This window comes from Pavona decussata, unplaced genomic scaffold (genome assembly GCF_977016875.1).
Source record: "Pavona decussata unplaced genomic scaffold, jaPavDecu1.1 SCAFFOLD_238, whole genome shotgun sequence".
Lineage (NCBI taxonomy): Eukaryota > Metazoa > Cnidaria > Anthozoa > Scleractinia > Agariciidae > Pavona > Pavona decussata.
The window spans coordinates 142,998-168,179 of NW_028145643.1; the positions used below are offsets into that span (position 1 = coordinate 142,998).

A 25,182-nucleotide genomic window follows, 5' to 3' on the forward strand; every position below is an offset into this window, starting at 1 on the left:
ACTAGATAACTGAAAAAGTGAATAAATAGGAATAACGACATTCACATTTCTACGTGCTCCCTACGTTTGGCCGTAGAATGCAACGCTGGAGTGCTTGGACATTTTTACACTGTAGAAAAATGTTTAATTGGGACATTCTGCACACGAATTCTACACACGTATCAAGTCTGTAAGCAAACATCTGCACGGTGTATTTTAATCTAGAGGATACCCGGCATTTTTCAGTCTGGCATGCCTTGGTAAGGATAGACGAAGGATAGTGGTATACGCAACGATATTGCAGATAAAAAAATCACACTTGCCAAAGAATTAAAAGCAAGATAGTAAATTTTAAGCTCTGTAAACGGAAGACGACATATTAATCTTGTTGGAAGCATGAGAAGCAGAAAAATCGGAGTCTTCGACAAAAATAGAGCTCATGACTTCCTCGTATCTCAGTATTATTTACAAAGGACATACCAAATGAATTTCAATATCGACATCTTAAAAACGGATTGCAACGCAAAATCTTCCGATATCGTAAAGGCTGAGGAGAATATTCATTAAGCTGAAACTGCGAGGACTGGGGAAGGCTGTTAAACACAGACAACACGCTGATCATTTAACACTTTGTTTACAATGTTACGAAAAAAATAAACAGACAACAATTGGTTGAAATATATTTGATGGTCTTACTATCACATGACAAGATGTATCCATTGCTTTAACGCCCTCATTTCAAGAGTAGCCTGTCCTAGGCTCTAAGATAGTTGGAAGAAGAAAACAAATGGAAATCCATTTATCGGCATCCCCCGACCCAAATCCATTATTATTTTCTTGAGTTAAGTAAGACAACTTGTAGTCAGTATGTGTTTCCAGCTCGGTTAGGCTTGGGTGCGACCTTCGCGAGGTGACGTCACCTTCGCCCGCACCCGTCCCAGGCTTCACGCGGAGAAGGAGACCCCTTCCAGGCTTCTCGTGGACTAATGAAGCAAGAGGGCATGCCTAGGAGTTGTCCATACTGAATCCTGTGTATATCTATTAGAAACAATCAGTTTAATTAAATCCGTTCATTTGTTACTTTGGTAATTCAGGCGATAAATACTCTGTATGTGCGTTAGTCTGGTTCACATGAGATCACGTGATCTAGCGTCATGTCTCTTTCCGTGACTGGCAGCTCGTCACAAGCTTGAGTGCTGAAAGCCAACCCTACAAAGAAAAACAAAGACAAACAAACAAAGCAGATTGGGATATATTATAAAATTGTCTAAACACTATAAAAAATAAGCTTTTCGGTAGACCTATTTCCTTTACGAATGTTTGGTTTTAGAAACTGAGTCGCCACCGTAAAAACATTCGACGACTGACGCTTCGAGCGTTAGCCGTTCGTCAGAGCGAACCAAGAAATTGTTAGTTGTATGTGTTTATGTAGTAACTTGTGGAGCTACGCTATTGGTGGTAACATGGTTTCGTTAAAAAAAAAACAAGAATAAATTAGTCGAACGAAAAGCGTTCGTTGACTTCGTGGGGACTACATATAAGTGTGCCGATTTGAAAGATGAATTTTTGTTCTAAAGTTTTGCCGCTTTCTGTGTTACCATGATGTAGAGAAATTCTACAGACTGTCACGTGTTTGTAATAATGGTTAAGTAGGTTGAAGTGTCGAGCAGCTGGTTTGGATGCATCTTGCATCTTTGTCATTACCTTTAGTTTAAACGTTAATTCACTTTCTGCAAATGGGAGGCCCATGCAAAAACGTTTTTCACTGCTAAAATACTAAAAAAAAATCAGCCGTGCGGATTCCGCTGTTACCTGTTTCTAACACCCTCTGTAAATAGTTCATTACCGGATGGTTCTCTTGGGATCCCGCTTGCCTATTTAAGTCCAAAACTTCTTCTTCTTTTTTTTGCCGATTTGGCCATGTGAGGCGCTCTGCATTGGCTTCTAAATTATTTTAAATTACCCTCCTTCTCCCTCTTCGGCGACGTTCCGCCTTGCCTTCCTCACTCTCTTGCGACCTCCTGGCTAGGCTAAATTTTGCCTCCCATATCTTAATTCGGCAAAGGCAGCGAGTGGTGTCTTGGCAGTGAGGATACAAAATTCCTGTAGCAAGAATTCTGCAGCTAGTCATGAGAAACATTCACACGGAATCGGTACGCTTAAATTGTTCAGCTGACAATGCGGGTCTTCCGAAAGAGATAAGTTCCCGCCGCTATTAGCAGGAAAAGAAACGAACAAGGACAAAATTCTGTTAGGGTCTGTTTACAAGGAGGGTGGGTAACCCTAGTGCTAGGGTTCGGCCCTAACAAGTTGGTTAAAGATAGCCTGGGCTAACAAGCAAATTTTCACAGGTAGGGTTACCTTATCACTTGGATCAACTATACTACGAAGCGCGGGAAAATTGTAGAAAATTGTAAAATTGGCCTGTAGAGCGTTTTTTTGTGAGTGAAGGAAGATGAAAATGGCGGTATTGAAAGCCAGGTCGTACTCGGTCCGCCATTTTGACCGCTCTTTTCCACTTTCAAAGGGTCTGGCATGGAAACAAGTGAAAAGTTGTCCCGGGTAGGCGAGTTTTCTCTGGCAGAGCGTTTACAAGCCTGCTAGGGTTACCCTGGCGCCAGGATAACTTTATCCGCCTTGTAAACACGTCGCGTAAAAAAGGAAAAAACGTGCGAGTGCTAGGGTAACCCTCCCTCCTTGTCAACAGAAAATTTTTGCGCCGCAACTCACCAACTAAAAGTGGTTTCTTTTCACATTTCGCGATGCACTTCATGATGTTATTGTCGTAGTAGCCCTAAAGAAAAAGAAATTTAGCTTAACAACTGGAAAACATCGTCAAGGCGTAAGTTGTGGTAATAAAGGATTAAACATGAGTTTTTATTTCGCATACCATGTTTTCACTACTAAACAATAAACGTTTTAATACTCCAGAGACTTCTCTTGTTGGTGATTTGAGAGCGACAATGAAACCTGTTTAGTAAACCGAAGTAGAAGTGGATAGTGATGTTATATCAAAAATACACGAGCAAGAGTGTTACATCCGATTTTCGTACACCGAGAAGCTGGCTGAAAAAAAGAGGCGCAGTGGAGTTTTTTTAAACCAACTTCGAGTTTTTTCAAGAAATCAGATGAAACCCGAGTGTGTGATATAGCTTCTGAACGCAGTACTGAATAATTCTTGAAGAAATTCAATGCTAAAGTTCACCAAATTTTATGATAATTAATTAAGATGACATTTACAAATCTCCTTCATGGTAGTGATTTCTCTTTCCTCGACCAAGGCGAAGACCACTCTATCAAAAAAAACAAAGGTACTTTGAAACGTTTTTTAGGGGGATACAGGTGACGTTTTTATGACACAGAATATGGTTTAAGCATGACACACAGTGAAAGACATATTTTTTACAAGCGACCACTTAGTCCGCTATCACACAGAATCACTTCAGATTAATGGCAAACTGTTTGGTTTGCAGCTAGGGAAGTGGTCGAAACTATAATACTCGAACAGGACACAAAGAAAATATTGGTCGCTGCCTGCAGCCCCCTTCCCCGATGGTGCCTTTATTGCATAGCCACCCCTCTATGCGGCAGTAAAAGATGACAGTGAAATTCAAACCTCATTTTTGTTGTTTATCTAGCAATGCTGACTCTTGCTGGCTGAATTTTTCTGTGTCAACTCAAATTTTAAAGCCAATACAATGTTGCTGGTAATTTTAATGAGATAGGTGGTGTCTTCGATAACCTTCCCCCCCAGACAAGGTGGATCAAACTTGTTATTACCAGTTCCCTTATTAGTTTTACTTTTTTATAGTTTTAGATAAAATTCGTTACACCTCCCCTCCTCTTCTCCTTTATCAACAGTTTAAAATGATAAACAAATTCTCAGTCATTTTTGAGACTGCGGACTTGTGCTCTTCAGAGCTACGATGGCGTACTTCGAAAAAAATGAATCAAAAAAAGACAGAGACGCACGAAAAAACATAGTCTTTAGGTAAATTACAGCTTAGACCCTTCAATTTCTAAAGACGCCACAACGAAGGAACTATCACTACGTAAAACAAAGAGGTCATGTTCTAATTGATCATTCACCGGTGTTCTAAATATAAAAAAAATGCAGGCAAAGGTTGAGTCATACGATCAATAGAGACCTTACGAACACACGACGAAGACAGCAAGGAGAACGTCAAAGGAAACAAAAGGTTTTATAAGCAAAACAAAAGTTCTGCACGCACGTTTAGAGTCAGTACATTTCTTTAACGTCCACTGAGCGGAGCGAAGCATTTGCATAAACACAGTCGTTTTTTTAAATACAATTCAAGCCTTTTCATTATTACTGTGACAAGTTACATAGCTCTATAACACGTTACAACGATTACTGGAGAACCAAAAAACCAAATAGCCGTGCCAAGAAACACAACTTCTTGTGACAAACACTAATAGCCGGGCCCGGCATTGCAACAATTACAGAATGAAGCTCATTGCATGATACAAGCAATGATTAATTTCTGTCCTAACATTACACAAATCTCAACAAGAAAGGCAGTTAAAACTATCAAGCACTTAAAAGAGCTAAGCCGAACCAAGCTGAAATGCCCCATATGGCATAAAAACACCGTCGTTGAACACACGGAATAAGAGGTCATATTCAAAACGAAGAGAATTCAAAAGAGGAAACTAAAAAATCATTAGGCGCAAATGCCCTGTCGGATGATGAACATATGATGGTTAAATCCAAACCCGCTACAAATACTTACGAGCAGCGCAGGTTTTTAAAACTAATTAATCTCTAAAAAAAAAACATACCTGTATAAGCTAGATTTAAAAAGGCTAAAACACTCGCCCGAAAGTGGCGTAGGCTTGTCAGTCTTTATTTACACACAAAATTCTAAACCACAGGCAGCCCAAACTGCATAAAAAATTATTTTTATAAGAAAACTGGTACTGGCTTTTGCCTCGAAAGATTTTCCAAAATAATTATTTGGAATTCATATTAAAGGAATATTTTTTCAGTCAATTAGTCGAATTTCTTGTGATCAGTGTGATGTTAGAAACATCCAGGTGAGGGCAGCTGCCCACCCCGCCCCCGCGCTATGTGCGGCCCTGTGAACACTGCAAAGTAAACAATATATATAGATGAATCCGTAAACCAAGCTATTGTTTATGTCGAGTTTATGGTAAACAAAAAAACAAATTAAAGGAGGGTGAACATCACATGCAAACTAAATTTAAACATAAATTTATTTCCAAAACCCTACATCTACATCCAAAACTTGTGAAAAAGAGAAAGTGGTCTGGATCATTTAATTTTATCTGTCAAAAGATTATCCACAAGGCCATTAACGCACCCGCATGGCATTGAAACTTCAACAGAGACCATCTATTTTGAAAGCCAATCAAACGTTCTGAAATGAGGCAATTTTTTCCTTTCTACTATAGACAAACACAAAATGGTAGCGGGAAAACTCTCAAACTGAACATTACTGGCCCGAGATAGTCTGACCTTTGATTATTAGTTTCATTCACCGTTACCTTAGCGATCAATAACGCAGAAGGAGAACATCTGCTTCCAGCGACAAAAAACAAACCTGTTCCCAGAAGACCTTTGATAAGGTTTTTTCACCCCACTTGACAAGTTGATGCAAGTATTACGTAAATAACAGTGGAAAAGAGACATGAATTCGTTGTCAAATACATTTTTATGTAAAATTATAACAGCAAAACTTTGCAATTATAAACTTTACCGGCAGAGTATCAAACTCATAAACTCGATGACTGAAAAAGTGAATGTATATCAATAACGACATTCACATTCACAAAGGAGATCCTAAACGAATTTCAATATCTACAGCTTAAAAAGTATTGCAATGCAAAATCTTCCGATATCGTAAAGAGGAGAATATTCATTAAGCTGAAACTAACCGAAAGAAACATCCCTATTCATACATTTATTCCGCAACACTGAAGAATTGTACCCAGGAAATGATGTTGAGTTGTTCATTCTAACCTCCAATCTTCAAAGCATCTCTCCAAACTATTTCCTTTAATAATGAATGGACGCAAATGAGCATTAGTGCTTCTGTTGTCGCTTATTCAAACACATTTTAAGGAGTAAAACAAAGAGGTATGCAATCAGCCATTCTTCCGCCAGTTTTACTTTTCTACACGTCAGCTACTGTCTGCTCGTGTTTTCATAATCTACTTGCTTTCACCATCAACGGGCGACTTTCACTTGCTCTTTATCCATCATGGCTGTTGAGCAAGAAAAAGAAAACTGTCCTTTTTTGTATAACGCCGCTTGGCAAAGGAGTTACTTGACGGATGACACGTACAAACATCTAGTTACTATAACTAGTATCATCTCGATCGCTACCCTTCTAACCATTGTGCTGAACGCAGTAATAATTTTTGCCGTGGCAGCAAAACGGCAACTACGATCCAACTCCAACATACTCCTAGCGTGCCTTGCGAGCACGGACCTGATAACTGGCCTGGTTGTACAACCTTTATTGATTGCTGTAAACATTGAGCGAATCTACGGTGAAGGACCATTTTGCATGTTGGAAAAGGTATCCACGATACCTTTTTATGGAGTTTGTTTTGCCTCGTTTTTTCATCTCGTTTTAGTCTGTGTGGATCGATATATCGCCACCAAATACGCCTTGAGATACCAGGGCATTGTTACAACACAACGAATAACAGTTTGCGTAGTTTTAGCGTGGGGATTTACAGTGCTTATAATAGCTGACCTGCTTGTCTTTGCTGTAATTGACAGTCAAATCGAAACAGAATTTTATTTTGTTTGTATGAAGGTCAACGATGCAATAGGTTATGCGATCATTTCAGTTTGCATAGCTTTTATAGTTTATGCTTACCGATATATTTACTCAGAAACGAGGCGTCAGCAAAAACGCCTTGAAACCGAACAGCTTTCTCATGAAGAAGCTAAAAGACTGAAGAAAGCCAACAAGGCAGCTTCCACCGTGGCATTCATCCTGGGTGCTCTGATATTATCGTATTTTTCTGTAATAATAATCGCTGTAGTCACGGCTTATGTAGTTGACATTACTCCATCATTTACGAACATGTTGTGGAATTGGTCTATGACTATCATTTCGTTAAATTCTCTTCTTAACCCAATTATTTACTGTTGGCGAATTAAGAAGCTACGCCTCGCTTTTCTTGAGATCTTGCATTTACGTCAGCCTGAGAACAATCCACCAGCGATAACAATGCAAGCAATACCACAGCATCGTCCCCAAGTTCAGCCAACTTCCTCTGAAGCTTTCTCAGCAGCAATGACTGTAGCCAACCAAGAACCGGATTTGTTGTCATTCAGCCATCTTCGAGCCGAAGAAATTGTCCATATTGAGGGAACTGGCGAATAAGTCATGTTTATAGTGTATTGTAAATATTTATTCACAGTTTGTACAATATTGATTGTCGTAATCGTTTTGAAGTCAGTAGATGAAAACATAAACTAAGGTGAACTGAATTAGAATTGAGACTTCTTAATTAAAAGAGATTAAAATGAACTAAAAATTATCTAACTACACTACACTAACACGAAAACCAATTGACGGAAGAGCGCTGTAACCTAGTGGAAGATTGTCTCCCACTAGAGTTCAGCGTATCCTGCGAAATGGCTTCCCGGCCGTGGTCAGACGGCGAGAGTCGCGGAAACTGTCGCCGTCTTTGCGCGCCTGGGAAGCCTATTTAGTGCTCATAGGCTATTTCAGGGCACAAAATATACCGTGTATTAAAATTCACAACTCTCGCATTTTAGTGTAAAACTCCTGGACAATAAGAGGAAATCAAGACACCTTGCAGATTGAAATCGCAGTTATTACTCGCCTGTTAAAAAAGGGTTTGGATGATGAAGATGATGATGTCGATAATGATTTTAGTTTTTTTTGTTCGGAATATCTTCGATCGCTCAACGCTTGTCGACGATTGCTTCGAATGGCTTAAAATATCTTACGGAATTGTCACACGATCTCTACGAAAAAGCTCCGTTTTTCGCCATGTGCTCACAACTCGCTTTGTCACAACTTGTTCGACTGCGTCGTTTAAAGGTGAGCTCATTTTTTTTACAATGAGTTTAAACCATTTTGGTTCAAGAATCAAGCACAGCTGTCTTTGCATGAAGTGAACGATATACATAGCGGATGAATTCGCGAACCAACCTATTGTTTATGTCGGGTTTATATTAAACAAAAAGCCGAATTGACGGAGGATGAACATTCACATGCAAACTAAATTTGAATATAAATTTATTCACAAAACCCTACATCTACAACCACAACTTGTAAAAAAGACAAAGTGGTCTGAATCATTTAACCATTGGACATTACCTTAGCGGTCAAAAACGCGGAAAGAAAACAACATTTCCGAGCGACAAAAAGGCAAAACTAACTGTTCCGAGAAGACCTTTAAAAAGGGTTTTTGCACTCTTCTTGACGAGTTAATGCAAATAATACGCGAATAATAGTGAGCGTTGTGGAAAAGACATGAATTCCTTGTCAAATACACTTCTGTTAAAATTATAACAGCCAAACTTAGCAATTATAAACTTTACCGGCAAAATATCAAACTGATAAACTAGATAACTGATAAAGTAAATATATAACAATAACGACATTCATATTTTAAGTGCTCCCCTACATCTGTCCGTTAAAGGCAACGTTGAAGTGCTTGTACCTTGCCCGAACATTTTTACACTGTACTGAATATGCTTAATAAGGACGATTCTACACACGAATTATATACACGTAATAAGTCTGCAAGCAAACAGCTGCACGGTGCATTTTAGAGGATAGCACTTTTCTGGCATGCCTTGTTAGCCATACTGAAAAGTAATTGATTGGAGAGCGGTGTATAAACCTCAGGACAGGAAAATTATGGTCCACTAGATTTTGATGCATGAGTAAATTTACCGTACATTAAAATTCAAAGCCCTCGGATTGCACTGTGAAACTCCTGTATGGACAGTTAAAGGAAACAAGACAAGAGGGCATACTCAACGCCATTGCAGATAAAAATCACAGTTGTTAAAGAAGAAAGAGAGTAAATTTTAAGTTCAGGAAACGGGAAAAGAAAGATAACATATAAGGCGAGCATGGGACGCAGAAAAATCTCAGTCTTCGACAAAAATCGATAGAGCTTATGACTTCCTCGTATCTCAGTATTACTTACAAAGGAGAAATCAAATGAATTTCAATATCTACAGCTTAAAAAGTATTAAAATGCAAAATCTTCCGACATCGTACAGAGGAGAATATTCATTAAGCTGAAACTAGAAAAGAAACATCCCCCATTCATACATTTATTCCACAGCACGGAAGAATTAACCAGGAAATGATGTTGTATTGTTCATTCTGATGTCCAATCTTCAAAGCATCTCTCGAAACCATTTCGTTAATGGACAGACGCAAATATGCGGCATTAGTTTTTTTGTTGTCGCTTTTTCAAATACATTTTAAGTAGCGAAACAACAAGGTATACAATAAGCTATTTTACTTTTCTATACGTTAGCTACAATCTGCTCGTGTTTTCATAATCTACTGATCTACAACCAAAACTTGTAATAAAAAGTCAAGTTACTCGATTTGCACTTGCAATATTTAACGAACAAAATTCAAAGCCAGCATTACAAATTGAACGATACATATAGATGAATTCGCGAACCAACCTATTGTTTATGGTAAACACAAACCTAATTACGGGAATATCGGTGAGTTTGCGGACACGGAAAATAAATTAAATATAAATTTATTTACAAAACCATACATCTACAAGCAAAACTTGTGAAGGTCAGGATCATTTAATCATTGAACATTACCTTAGCGGTCAATAACGCGGAAAGAAAACAACATTTCCGAGCGACAAAAAGACAAAACCAGCTGTTCAGAGAAGACCTTCAAAACGAAATGGTTTTTGCACTCTTCTAGAAGAGTCGATGCAAATATTACGCGAATAATAGTGATCGTTGTGGAAAAGAGACATGAATTCGTTGTCAAATACAATTTTGTAAAATTATAACAGCAAACTTAGCAATAATAAACTTAAAAATTTTACTCGCAAAGTATCAAACTGATAAACTAGATAACTGAAAAAGTGAATAAATAACAATAACGATATTCACATGGTTAAGTGCTCCATACATTTGTCGACATTAAAGTGCTTGCACATAACCGGAACATTTTTACACTGTAGGAAGATGTTTAATTAGGACATTTTTATTTTATTTTATTATTTTCGCCATTTACAACATTTACAACATACTGAATTAAATTAGGCAGTGTATCCACAACGGCAAGAAGCCAATTACTATGGGCCCGATTTAAATTAAAAAAAGTAAGAGAAGCCAAAATGAATACACTTACAACAACAGGTTACTGGACGAGCAAGACTGCGAGAGCGGTTACATTTGAGACATACAGTCTTAAACGTTCGAGGGTTATCGCTGTCATAGTTATCTAAAGCAGTGAAATAGTATTTTAAAGGAAACCTCCACTCTTGAAATAAATTAACGTTAAATTGTTGAAAATACACTCTAATTTCAAATTTCGTTGGAAAACATGGAAATGATATTTCTGTGTCGGACAAAACAGAATTTGATTATCGTCTATTTTTCATTTTAAATTTTCTGGGCGCCGCCATCTTGGATTTCATGAAGTAAAACGGTTGCTCAATTGTTTCACACAAAAGAACTTTTGCTTACTGACAATAGCGGCAACCATATGACGTCAAAAAATCCAAAATGGCGGCGCCCGGGAATTTTAAAATCCAAAACAGGCGATAATCATATCTAATTTTAAGCTCACTCGAATTTCATTTCTTCTATTTAAAGTAAAATTTAGAATTTAGGCACTTTTTCCAACAATTCACCGTCAATTTGTTGTCGGAGTGGAATTTCCTTTTAACATAACAGATTTAAAACAGGAAAGGTTGTCCATATTCAAGTTAAGTTCGCCGGCTAAAGTGTTCATGTAACAAATCTGCAAGCAAACATCTGCAAGGTGTATCTTAGAGGATAGCATCTTTCTGGAATGCCTTGGTAAGCATACTGAAAATTCATACCATCAGATTGCAGTGTGAAACTCCTGTATGGCCAATTCTTCGACAAGAATCGACCGAGCTTACTACTTTCTCGTATGTAAGTATTATTTACAAAGCCGATACTAAATGAATTTTAATACCTGCAGCTTCAAAAAAGTATTGCAATCTAAAATCTTCCGATATCTTTCTTTGTTTATCGCTGTAGATCTTAAGCGGATCCACGACGAAGGGCCACATTGCACCTTGGAAAAGGTATGCTATATAGCTCTTGCTGGAGTTTGCTTTGCCTCGATGTTTCATCTCGTTTTAGTCTGCGTGGATCGATATATCCCCACCAAACACGCCTTGAGATAGGAGGACATTGTTACACCACAACGAATAACAGTTTGCGTAGTTTTAGCGTAGGGACTTACAGTTCTTATAATAGCTGACCTGCTTGTCTTTGCTGTTATTGACAGTGAATTCGAAACAAAATTTTATTTTGTTTGTATGAAGGTCAACGATGCAATAGTTTATGCGATCATTTCAGTTTGCATTGTTTTTATAGTTTATGCTTACCGATATATTTACTCAGAAACAAGGCGTCAGCAAAAACGCCTTGAAACCGAACAGCTTTCTCATGAAGAAGCTAAAAGACTGAAGAAAGCCAACCAGGCAGCCTACATCGTGACATTCATCCTGGGTGCTCTGGTATTATCCTATTTGCCAGCAATAATAATCACTCTAGTCACGGTTTATATAGCTGACAGTACTCCATCAGTTATGAACATGTTGTGGAGTTGGTCTATGACTATCATTTCGTTAAATTCTGTTTTTAACCCAATTATTTACTGTTGGCGAATTCAGAAGCTACGCCACGCTTTTCTTGAGATCTTGCATTTACGTCAGCCTGAGAACAGTCCACCAGCGATAGAAATGCAAGCAATACCACAGCATCGTCCCCAAGTTCAGCCAACTTCCTCTAAAGTTTTGTCAGCATCAATGACTTAAGCCAACGAGGAACTGGATTTGTTGTAATTCAGCCATCTTCGAGCGAAAGAAATTGTCCATAGTTAAGGAAAAAACTGGTGAATGAGTATCAGTATGTAGCGTAATGTAGACATTTATCATGTCATGTTACGGTATTACGTAACTTTTATATTCATATCAAATGTACTGAAATAAGCAAATAGAGCTTCCTACTGTAAAACAAGTATATTTTGCGGCCACCTGCCTGTTCCCATATCGCACTTTTAGGCTGTTGTGAACGTCACTTTAATAGCCCCACACGACTCTCGCAGACGTACTGGTAGCGTTGAAATATTCTGGCCTGAGTTAGTTTTATATCGTATATATTTATGTTATTCATCGTTAACTTCTTGGTCAATAACACGGTATCACGAAATAACGCAAATTTTTCCGAAGTGAAATTTTGACCAGCCAATTTTCACACACGGCTTTGTTCAGCCAATGATCAGTCATGCAAGGCGACGTGGCCGAGGACCGATAAGCAATTTAAAAACATAGCACGTATGTGCAACTGAAAATATTATTAAACTATTTAATAAACAAGTCAAGTTACTCGTTTTGAACTTAAAATATTGAGCGAAAATTCAAAGGTGAATTGTAAAGTGAACGACGGATATGGAGAGATGAATTAGCAAATAAACTTATTGTTTATGCATGTAAAACACAATTCTAATTACAGAATATCAGTGAGTCTTACAAGGAAATTTAAATACAAATGTATTTACAAAACCTTACATCTACAGCCAAAACTTGTAGTAAATAGTCAAGTTACTCGATTTACACTTGCAACATTTAACAAACAAAATTTAAAGCCAGACGTGATGTACTGAACATTGCAAAGTGAACGATACATATAGATGAATTCGCGAACCAACCTATTGTTTATGCTAAACACAAACCTAACTATGGGAATATCGGTGAGTGTGCGGACATGGAAAATAAATTTAAATAAAAATTTATTTACAAAATCCTACATCTACAACCAAATCTTGTGTAAAAGAGAAAGTGGCCTGGATTATTAAATCATTGAACATTAATTTAACGGTCAATAGCGCAGAAAGGGAACAACATTTCTGAGCGACAAAAAGACAAAACCAGCTGTTCCGAGAAGACCTTTCAAATGGGTTTTTTTCGCTCTTCTTGTGGAGTTGATGAAAATATTACGCGAATAATAGTGAGCGTTGTGGAAAAGATTCACGAATTCGTTGTAAAATACATTTTTGTTAAAATTTTAACACCAAAATTTAGCTTATAAACTTAAAAACGTGAAACTGATAAACTAGATAACTGAAAAAGTGAATAAATAGGAATAACGACATTCACATTTTTACGTGCTCCTTACGTTTGGCCGTAGAATGTAGGAAAATGTTTAATTGGGACATTCTGCACACGAATTGTACACACGTATCAAGTCTGCAAGCAAACATCTGCACGGTGTATTTTAATTTAGAGGATAGCCGGCATGTTTTCAGTCTGGTTTCCCCTGGTAAGGACAGTGGCATACGCAACACTATTGCAGATAAGAAATCACACTTGCCAAAGAATTAAAAGTAAGATAGTAAATTTTAAAGGGCCCTAGTCAGCCACACCTTTGTTTTTGTTTATATGCGAGAGTTTGGCTATTATATTTTATTCGGAGCATGTCGAAATGAGTGAAATCACTGTGAAACTACTAAAGATAATGAAACATACTTTCAGGAACACAAATGACAGTTAAGCAATAAGATTTCGCTTCACGATGCAATATCAATAATTTCGATGGCATCGAAAATGGCGGAGGCTGACTAGGGTCCTGCTCTGTAAACGGAAGACGACATATTAATCTTTAATCTTGCTGGAAGCATGGAAGCAGAAAAATCTGAGTCTTCGACAAAAATCGAGCTGATGACTTCCTCGTATCTCAGTATTATTTACAAAGGACATACCAAATGAATTCAATATCTATATCTAAAAAAAAAAAAGGATTGCAACCCAAAATCTTCCGATATCGTAAAGGCTGAGGAGAATATTCATTAAGCTGAAACTGCGGGGACTGGGGAAGGCTGTTAAACACTGACAACACGCTGAGCATTTGATAACACTTTGTTTACAATGTTGCCAAAAAATAAACAGACGACAATTGGTAGAAATATATTTGATGGCCTTACTATCACATGACAAGAAGTATCCATTGCTTTAACGCCCTCACTTCAAGAGTAGCCTGTCCTAGGCTCTAAGATAGTTGGAAGAAGAAAACAAATGAAAATCCATTTATTGTGCATCCCCCGACCCAAACTCATTATTATTTTCTTGGTTAAGTAAGATAACTTGTAGTCAGTATGTGTTTCTTGCTCGGTTAGGCTTGGGTTCTACCTTCGCTAGGTGACGTCACCTTCGCCCATACCCGTCGCAGGCTTCGCGCGGACTAACGAACAAAGAGAGTACGCCCAGGACTTGTCTATACTGAATCCTGTCTATATCTAACTTTGGTAATTCGATAAACACTCTTTATGTGTGTTAGTCTGCTTCACATGAAATCACGTGATCTAGCGTTCTGTCTCTTTCCGTGACTGGCAGCTCCTCACAAACTTGAGTGCTGAAAGCCAATCCTACAAAGAAAAACAAAGCAGATTAAATTGAGGGATATATTATAAAATTGTTCAAACAACGATAAAAAACAAGCTTCTCGGTAGTCCTATTTCCTTTGCGAATGTTTAGTTTTACAAATCGAGTCGCCACCGTAAAGAGATTCGGGTGCTGACGTTTTGAGCGTTAGCCGTTCGTCAAAGCGAACCAAGAAATTGTTGGTTGTATGTGTTTATATAGTAACTGGTGGAGCTACGCTATTGGTGGGAGTACGGTTTTGTTAGAAAAAGGATAAAAAGCGAATGAAAAGCGTTCGTTGACTTCGTGGGGTCTGCCTATAAATGTGCCGTGTTTTTGTTGTAAAGTTTTGCGGCTTTCTGTGCGAACATGATGTAGAGAAATTCCAGAGAGACTGCCATGTGTATATATAAATGGTTAGCCAAGTTTAAGGTTAAGTTTAAGAATGGCCGGTTTGGACGCATCTTTGTCATTTTCTTTAGTTTTCCTTAAACGTTAATTCACTTTCTGCAAATGGGAGGCCCATCCATAAACTTTTCGCACTCCTAAAATACTCACGAAAATCAGCCGTGCGGAATCCGCTGTTACCTGTTTTTAACACCCTCTGTTTATTCTTCATTAGCGGATGGTTTTCTAGGGATCCCGTTTGCCTATTTAAGTCAAAAAATTCTTCCATTTTTTTGGCTTTTTTTGCTACGTTAGGCGCTCTGTCTCGCCTCCTAAAATATTTTTACCTTCCTTCCCCTTCTTCGGCGACGTTCCGCCTTACCTTTCTCACTCTCTTACGACTTCCTGGCCAAACTAAATTTTTCCTCCTATATATTAATTCCGCAAAGGTAGTGGATGATGCACGATATTCGGGTAGCAAGAATTCTGCAGTTTGTCATGACAGACATTCACATGGAATCGGTACGCTTAAATTGATCAGCTGACAATGCAAGTCTTCTGAAAGAGATAAGTTCCACCCGTTATAAGTAGAAAAAGAAACGAACGAGGGCAAAACTCTGTTAGGGCCTGTTTACAGCGAGGGAGGGTTCGGGCCCTAGCAAGCGGGTTAAAGATAGCCTGGGTTTACAAGCAAAATTTCACAGGTAGGGTTACCCTATCACTTGGGTCAAGTATACTACAAAGGGCGAAGGGGGCAAAAGCGCGGTAAAATTGTACAAAGTTGTAAACTTGGCCTGTAGACCATTTACCCAATTTTCGGTTTCTGTGAGTGAAGGAAGATGAAAATGGCGGTATTGAAAGCCAGGTCGCATTCGTTTCACCATTTTGACCGCTCTTATCAACTTTCAAAGATTCTGGAAACAAGTAAAAAGTTGTCCCGGGTAGGCGAGTTATCCCTCGCAGAGAGTTTACAAGGCAGCTGAGGGTTAGTACCCTGGCACCTGGGTAACTCTATCTACCTTGTAAACACATCGCGTGTAAAAGAAGAAACGGTGCGGGTGCTAAGGTAACCCTAGCGCTAGTAGTTACCCTCCCTCCTGGAAACAGGCCCACAGACACAAAGAACTAAAAATGTTGACAATTTCTGCTCCGCAACTCAGCAACTAAAAGTGTTTTTTTTTTCACATTTCGCGATGCACTTCATGATGTAATTGTCGTAGTAGCCCTAAAGAAAAAGAAATTTAGCTTAACAACTGGAAAACGTCGTAAAGGCGTAACTTGTGGTAATAAAGGATTAACGCCTCGTTGGCTGTCTATCATCTCATATCCAACAAGCGCTCGTGGCTCCTGGAATAATTGTTAACCGCTATACAGAATTTAGGTAGCCAATCAGAGCGCGCGAAACGCACTATCCACTGGCTTGGTAAGTACTACTCTCAAACTCATAACTGAATTATGAAGGCAAAACAAACGAAATCACCACAGTGAAGGCGGTTTGGAAATATGATCTCAATTATCATAAAATATGGAAAACGTTTGCCAAGAATTATATTATTGGCTTGAGAAGCTATAGTGTGTTTCATCCGATTTTCAAACACCTCGAAGTTGGTTAAAAAAAATACTGGGCTGTGCCTCGTTTTTTCAACCCACTTCTCGTTGTTTGGAAACCGGATGAAACACTCTTCCTTATCTTAGATACATCACATGGATAATGCCCGGTCAACAGACAATTCCTGCAGTTTTGCGTTGCTGCAGGCGTGTCAAGGGAGTAGCACCGTCTCATAGAGCTAAAGCTTACCTTTCCTCGACCAAGGCGAAGACCACTCTATCAAAAAAATAAAGGTAATTTAAAAACAATCTTAAACATTTTGTGGGGGGGATACAGGTAACACTTTAATTTATCACACAGACCGTGGTTTAAGAATGATATAGTGAAAGACTTTGTTAGAAGCGACCATTTAGTCTTCTAGCTATCAAACAGAATCACTTCAGATTAATGGTAAACTGCTTGGTTTGCAGTTAGGGAAGTGGTCAAAACTACTATATTCGAACAGGACCCACCAAAACACAAAATAGATGGTGTTCTCTGCCTGCATCCCCCTTCCTCAACTTCAAGAGATGGTGTCTTTATTGCAAAACCACCCCGCTATCCGGCAGTAAAAAATGAAGGTGAAATTCAAACCTCATTTTTCTTGTTTATCTAGGAATGTTGACTCTTGCTAGCTGAATTTTTCTGTGTCAACTCAAATTTTAAAGCCAATAAAATTTTGTTGGTAATGTTCACCCCATACAAGGTGAGTCCTTCAAAAAAACTTTTTATGAACAACAACAAAAATTTATTTACAAAGTCAGATGATAGTAGGGGCTCGTCCCGCAAATACCCACAAAGCTAGTCGAGGCGGGACAAGACGAGCACGAGAACATAATGGAAAAAAATATAATAAATTACAAACACGCTGGAAAATGGAAAAACGTAACTTTACATAATAACGCAGATTCAATAAGTCTACGCAACAAAACTAAAGTAAATTATTTGTAATTTTTATAGTCATTAATATTACAATAGAAAAGAGATGAAGAGGGAAAACGAGAATCAGATTATACTAGCAAAAGAGAAGGACATGGATGATCAGTTGTTCATTTGGTCAATTCCGCTTTAATATAGGAGTCTACAGTTTCAGGCATATCAAATAACTTTCCTTTAAGGGATTCTTTAAAATAATTTTTTCGCAATTTTTTTTTATCAGTTCCCTAATTAGATTTTCATCTTTAATCATCTGTGCATCTCAACTTCTTTTTTTATCATTTTGCATCAAACTCATTACACCTCCCCCCAACCTCGTTCCCAGGGTCTCTCATCTTCCCACCCCCTGGAGCGAGAGAGAAGAGGGGTCTATTCTCCTTTATGAACAGCTTAAAATGATGACAAATTCTCAGTCATTTTTAAAACTGCGGACTTGCAATTTTCAGAGCTACAAAGGCGTACTTCGAAGAAATAGAATAAAAAGAAGACAGCGACGTACGAAAAACATAGTCTTTAGGTAAATTACACCTTAGACCCTTTAATTTCTGAAGACGCCACAGCGAAGGAACTATCACGTCGTAAAACCAAGAGGTCATGTTCTAATTGGTCATTCACCGAGCAACAAAAAGACAAACGCAGCTGTTCTGAGAACACCTTTCGAAAGGGTTTTTTTCGCTCTTCCTGAGGAGTTGATGCGAATGTTACGCGAATAATAGTGAGCGTTGTGGAAAAGAGGCATGAAGTCGTTGTCAAATACATTTTTTGTTAAAATTATAACACAAAAACTTACCTTATAAACTTAAAAAATTTACCGACAAAACGTCAAACTGATAAACTAGATAACTGAAAAATTCAATAAATAGGAATAACGACATTCACATTTTTACATGCTCCTTACGTTTGGCCGTAGAATGCAACACTGGAGTGCTTGAGCATTTTCTACACTGTAGGAAAATGTTTAATTGGGACATTCTACACACGAATTATACACACGTATCATGTCTGGAAGCAAACATCTTGATGGTGTATTTTAACTTAGAGGATAGCATTTTTCAGTCTGGCATGCCTTGGTAAGCATACTGGCATACACAACGCTATTGCAGATAAGAATCACAGTTGCTAAAGAACTAAAAGTAAGATAGTAAATTTTACGCTCAGTAAACGGAAGAAGAAAGACGACATATTCATGTTGTTGGAAGCATGAGAAGGAGAAAAATCTGAGTCTTCGACAAAAAATCGAGCGCATAATTTCCTTATATCTCAGTATTATTTACAAAGGTCATACCAAATGAAGTTCAATACTCATTCATACTCGTTCCGAACGGATATATACTTTTATGTTTGCATTGAAATGTCAGAAAAATAATTCTTTTAAACGTTAATGAATAGAAACAAAAGAGCTGTCCCTTCGGTCGTTCATAGACGAGACATGAACATTTTTCCCGTCTTTCATCTTCCTAAGTTAGGTAATTAACCCATTGTTACGTATTTTGTTTTCGTCCCCCACTTTGTAACGTTAGCTAATTTGCTTATACCTATTTACCAGTTGTATTTTCAAATGTCAAATTGTAACGTTTTTGTTTATGTAACTTTAGCCTATTTGTTCAGGTATCTATTGTAACTGTTTAAAATTGTAACGTATCTTGCCACAGGGTCAGTCTCAAGCATACCCTGAAGAAGAAGGGCCGTGCCCTGGCTTTCGAAATATTGGAAAATATAATTCTTTGATCGTGAAATCAGCCTTTTTTTTAGATTATACTAACTGGTGCTGACTGTCTGTTGATATCATACAACATATCGCTCTACATGTATCGCACTTTTTGCCCGTTGTGAACGTCAGACTTATACCCCCACACGACTCTCGCAGTGGTAGCCTTGAAAATTTCTGGCCCGAGATAGGTTCATATCGTATTTATTTGTGTTATTCAACGTTACCTTATTGGTCAATAACATGGTTTGTGATTCACTAAATAACGCAAATTTTGCAGAAGTGAAATTTTGACCAGCCAATTTTCACACACGGTTTTGTTCAGCCAATGATCAGTCATGCAAGGTGACGTGACAGAGGACATAAACAATTTAAAAACGTAGCACGTATGTACATCTAAAAATATTACTAAACTTGTTAATAAAAACGTCAAGTTACTCGTTTTGAACTTCCAATATTTAGCGAAAATTCAAAGCCAGACATGTTGTACTGAGCATTGCAAAGTGAACGATACATATAGATGAATTCGCGAACCAACCTCTTGTTTATCACGGAAATATCAGTGCGTGTGCGGATACGGAAAATAAATTTAAATATTGATTTATTTACAAAACCCTACATCTACAACCAAATCTTGTGAAAAAGACAAAGTTGTCTGGATCAATTATTATTGAACATTACCTTAGCGGTCAATAACGCGGAAAGAGAACAAGATTTCTGAGAGACAAAAAGACAGAATCAGCTGTTCCGAGACCTTTCAAAAGGTTTATTTTCGCTTTTCTTGAGGACTTGATGCAAACATTATGCGAATAATAGTAAGCGTTGTGGAAAAGAGACATGAATTCCTCGTCAAATACATTTTTTGTAAAATTATAACAGTAAAACTGTGCAATTATAAACATTATTGGCAAAATATCAAACTGATAAACTAGATAACTGAAAAAGTTAATAGATAAAAAAAACGAAAATTTTACGTGTTCCCTACATTTGAATTTCAGTAGTTGCAGCTTTAAAAAAACTATAGAAATTAGGCAAAATCTTTTGATGTCGTAAAGAGGAGAATAAATTATTCCTAAAGCTGAAACTGACGAAGAAAAATCTCCCATTCCTACATTTATTCCACAGCACAGAAGAATTGTACGCAAAAAAATAATGCTGTGTTGTTCATTCTAATCTCCAATCTTCAAAGCAGCTCTCGAAAACATTTGGTTGAATGAACAGACGGAAACAAGTGGCTTTAGTTATTCTGTTGTCCCTTATTTAAATACATTTTAAGTAGTGAAACAACAAGGTATACAATAAGCTATTTTACTTTTCTGTGAGTTAAGTAGTGAGGGGGGGACCAGTTAGGCCTCTTTTTCGCGGGGGATTCTCATTAATACGCGGGGGCATAAATTAACACCGATGACGTCACCGCCTATTGTCTTGATTACTCATTATAGGATGACGTCATATTTTATTTTAGCCTTACCAACAGGTTATGAACTGGTTTGACAGGTTTATCAATGATGTCATGCTCTATTTTTAACTTATGGCAGTCATGGGCGGTATCACCGGTTTGACAGGTTTTTGAAGTTATTTTTGGATACATGATGTCATATAGTACATACATAAATACTTTATTGTATAGCTCCTCTTTGGAGGCCCTTCCGCCATACGTGAAAATAAAAATAAAAATAATTCAAACTATTTACATTTGGATGGTAACATAGAGAGAAAGAAAAAAATACGATAATGAAAAAACTATGAATTGAAAAGATTCTTAAAAAAGTCTCTTTTTCAAAACGCTAAGACTTGCCGTGTCTCTGAAATGCTTCGATAAATTATTGTAGACTTTTGCTCCACGGAAGGCGAAAGCCCTTTGGCCACTCGCAAGCTCCAGGATCTACAATTTCTAAGCTAAAGAATCTGCATTCGGAAGTCTTTTTAGAAAAAACAAAACACAAATACGCGCGACACCCACGCGTGTGTCTGAGTAAAATAAAGACACATAACGACGAATAGCCAGTTTGTCTCCTTTTGGCCGTTTTGGCGTGGTTTTGGTCTTTCAGGCGTGGTTATGGCCTTTCTGGCCTGTGTTTGGCCTTTTCTGACACTCTATATAACCTGACTTTTACCGAAAACTCGGAGATAATGAAAAAATATTTGTCGTTTGTGTTTCTCGCCTAAATTAACTAAGCACCTTTCCCGCCTAATGACTAAAAAAGATTCGTTTCAGGTTGAGCTTTGTTGAGGATTAAAGAGTTAATACAGTCTTTTGTTGGCTTTGTTTATTACAGCGCTCGGATTAAGAATGTTCCGGTTCATAAATTCCTTCCTCCTAAATTGTGCGTGTTAAAACACACACAGAGATTTCACAATGTATCTATCTTAATAGAGTCGATTATGTTTGATGTTAATGGCTGTCCACCTTTACTTACGTTAACAAGGGTCAATGCGCTTTTGGTTTCAGATAAGAGACTTAAGTTCTTGTGCAACCTCTCTTCACGGTCCGTTAGCCACTAATTATGCAGAAGCAGTGACTTAAACCAAAAGCTACATTTGCATAAAAACTCTACGGAAAAAGCCAATTAACTTATCATAAACAATAGACAGCTTAACTTGGTAGAAATAATCAATTAAAACACAATCAAAACACGCGACTCCTAAATGCTTGCTATTAAACAACGCACATTTCTTGAGAGACCTAAAAAGAACTTTATTGCCTTTAAATAGAGAATTAAAAAAATATAAAATTGTTTAACTACCAGAGATTTTGAAGGAATTAAGGTAACTCTCAACTCTATATCCGAATCGCCGAGTTTGCTTTCGTATGTTTATAAAAGTTATCTGTTCCTATAGCTCAGAACGGGTTATGTCTGATTTAATTGTTGCTTTTTTAAGGGAATATATTGGTTCCATTACGGCAACTTAATGTGGACAGCGGTATCGTTATCTGTAAACGTTTTTACCACGATGTCTAATTGGCGGCAAGAAAATTAAGGATAATTCAAACAGCGAATTTCAATTTTCTTTTCAAATAGTTGAATGTTATGATGACACTTGGGCTTGTCTTTTTGCACTAAAAAAATGTTACCCTCATTGAAATGGTTGTGTAAAGATGCAATAGATTGTTAGTACTTATCCGTTAATGAGTTTATTTTCTAGAAAAATGATTTTCCAATGATGCAATTGGTAGCCTATTGGCGTTGATGCAATTTCTGGAAATGAATGGCAAAAGGAGCCCTGTTGATGCTTTTGAATGTTAATACATATGCAAATGTCGTTCTTGGAGGTTTCTTTCGCGTAACTGAAGTTTATTTTTGGTTATATTTCCACCTTAACAAAACACCTATTGACACGAACGAATATTTTCTATAAATGAACGCAAAAGGTGTATTTCTGTTTTTGCAAACCTTGCCTCCTCTTCCTCCTCCTCCTCCTCGGGGAAAACCTCCACCTCCACAACCACCACCACCGGTGGTGGTTGTGAAACAAACACAGGCCAGAAAGGCCATAACCACGCCTGAAAGACCAAAACCACGCCAAAACGGCCAAAAGGAGACAAACTGGCTATTCGTCGTTATGTGTCTTTATTTTACTCAGACACACGCGTGGGTGTCGCGCGTATTTGTGTTTTGTTTTTTCTAAAAAGACTTCCGAATGCAGATTCTTTAGCTTAGAAATTGTAGATCCTGGAGCTTGCGAGTGGCCAAAGGGCTTTCGCCTTCCGTGGAGCAAAAGTCTACAATAATTTATCGAAGCATTTCAGAGACACGGCAAGTCTTAGCGTTTTGAAAAAGAGACTTTTTTAAGAATCTTTTCAATTCATAGTTTTTTCATTATCGTATTTTTTTCTTTCTCTCTATGTTACCATCCAAATGTAAATAGTTTGAATTATTTTTATTTTTATTTTCACGTATGGCGGAAGGGCCTCCAAAGAGGAGCTATACAATAAAGTATTTATGTATGTACTATATGACATCATGTATCCAAAAATAACTTCAAAAACCTGTCAAACCGGTGATACCGCCCATGACTGCCATAAGTTAAAAATAGAGCATGACATCATTGATAAACCTGTCAAACCAGTTCATAACCTGTTGGTAAGGCTAAAATAAAATATGACGTCATCCTATAATGAGTAATCAAGACAATAGGCGGTGACGTCATCGGTGTTAATTTATGCCCCCGCGTATTAATGAGAATCCCCCGCGAAAAAGAGGCCTAACTGGTCCCCCCCTCACTACTGAGTTAGCTACCATCTGCTCGTGTTTTCATAATCTATTTGCTTTCACCATCAACGGACGACTTTCTCTTGCTCTTCATCCATCATGGTTGTTGAGCAAGAAGAAGAAAAATGTCCTTTTGTGTATAACTCCGCTTGGCAAAAGAGTTACCTGACGGATGATACGTACAAACATCTAGTTGCTATAACAAGTATCATCTCCATTGCTACCCTTCCAATCATTGTGCTGAACGCAGTAATAATTTTTGCCGTGGCAGCAAAACGACAACTGCGATCCAACTCCAACTGGCGTGGTTAACTGGCGTGGTTGTACAACCTTTGTTTATCGCTGTAAACATTGACCGAATCCACGGCGAAGGGCCATTTTGCACCTTAGAAAAGATGTCCTTTGTAGCTCTTATTGGAGTTTGCTTTATCTCATTGTTTCACCTCGTTTTAGTCTGCGTGGATCGATATATCGCTACCAAACACGCCTTGAGTTACCAGGACATTGTTACAACACAACGAATTACAGTTGGCGTAGTTTTAACGTGGGGATTTACAGTGCTTATAATAGCTGATCTACTTGTCTTTGCTGTAATTGACAATCAAATCGAATCAAAACTTTATTTTGTTTCTTTGGAGGTTAACGATGCAATACTTTGTTCGATCATTTCAGTTTGCATTGTTTTTATAGTTTATGCTTACCGATATATTTACTCAGAAACAAGGCGTCAGCAAAAACGCCTTGAAACCGAACAGCTTTCTCATGAAGAAGCTAAAAGACTGAAGAAAGCCAACAAAGCAGCCTACACCGTGACATTCATCCTGGGTGCTTTGGTATTAACCTATTTGCCTGCAATAATAACCACTGTAGTCGCGGCTTATATAGTTGACATTACTCCATCAGTTATGAACATGTTGTTGAGTTGGTCTATGACTATCATTTCGTTAAATTCTCTTTTTAACCCAATGATTTACTGTTGGCGAATTCAGAAGCTACGCCACGCTTTTCTTGAGATCTTGCATTTACGTCAGGCTGAGAACAGATCACCAGCGATAGAAATGCAAGCAATACCACGGCATCGTCCTCATGTTCAACCAACCTCCTCTGAAGCTTATTACTCAACAGCAATGCCTGTACCTAGACAATCCTCGAGCCAAAAAAATTGTCCATTTTGAGGAAAGTGGTAAATAAGTCTTATATGTAGTATAATGTAAATATTTATCATGTCATGTTACGGGATTACGTAACTTCAATATTCAAATAAAATGTACTGAAATAACCAAATTGAGCTTTCTGCTGCAAAACGAGTATATTTTACGGCCCCTTTCCTTTTCCTATATCGCTATATCGTACTTTTTGGCTGTTGTGAACGTTAGGTTGATAGCCCCACACAACTCCGTCGCAAACTGGTAGCCTTGATATTTCTGGCCCGAGATATTTTCATATCGTATTCATTTGTGTTGTTCAACGTTGTCTTATTCGTGAACAACACTGCGGTTTGTGATTCACGTAATAACGCAAATTTTGTAGAAGTGAAATTTTATCAAGCCACTGAATTGTTACACACGGCTTTGTTGAGCCAAAGATCAGACAAGCGGGAGAGGACATAAACAGTTTAAAAATGTAGCACGTATTTACATCTGAAAACGGTAAAAAGTATAGTTATTACTAAAAAAGTTAAATTACTCGTTTTGAACTTCCAATATTTAGCGAAAATTCAA

At 37.8% G+C, this 25,182-nt stretch overlaps 1 long non-coding RNA gene across 1 annotated transcript; it reads right to left on the reverse strand.

The window, feature by feature from the left end:
• Positions 1-1,073: 1,073 nt before the first annotated feature.
• LOC146457598 (uncharacterized) lies at positions 1,074-16,893 on the reverse strand. The gene is made up of 3 exons (XR_014858422.1): positions 16,814-16,893; positions 2,710-2,773; positions 1,074-1,188 (listed from the first exon to the last, which is right to left on the reverse strand). It is a non-coding gene; the product is annotated as an uncharacterized LOC146457598 (long non-coding RNA).
• Positions 16,894-25,182: the final 8,289 nt, after the last annotated feature.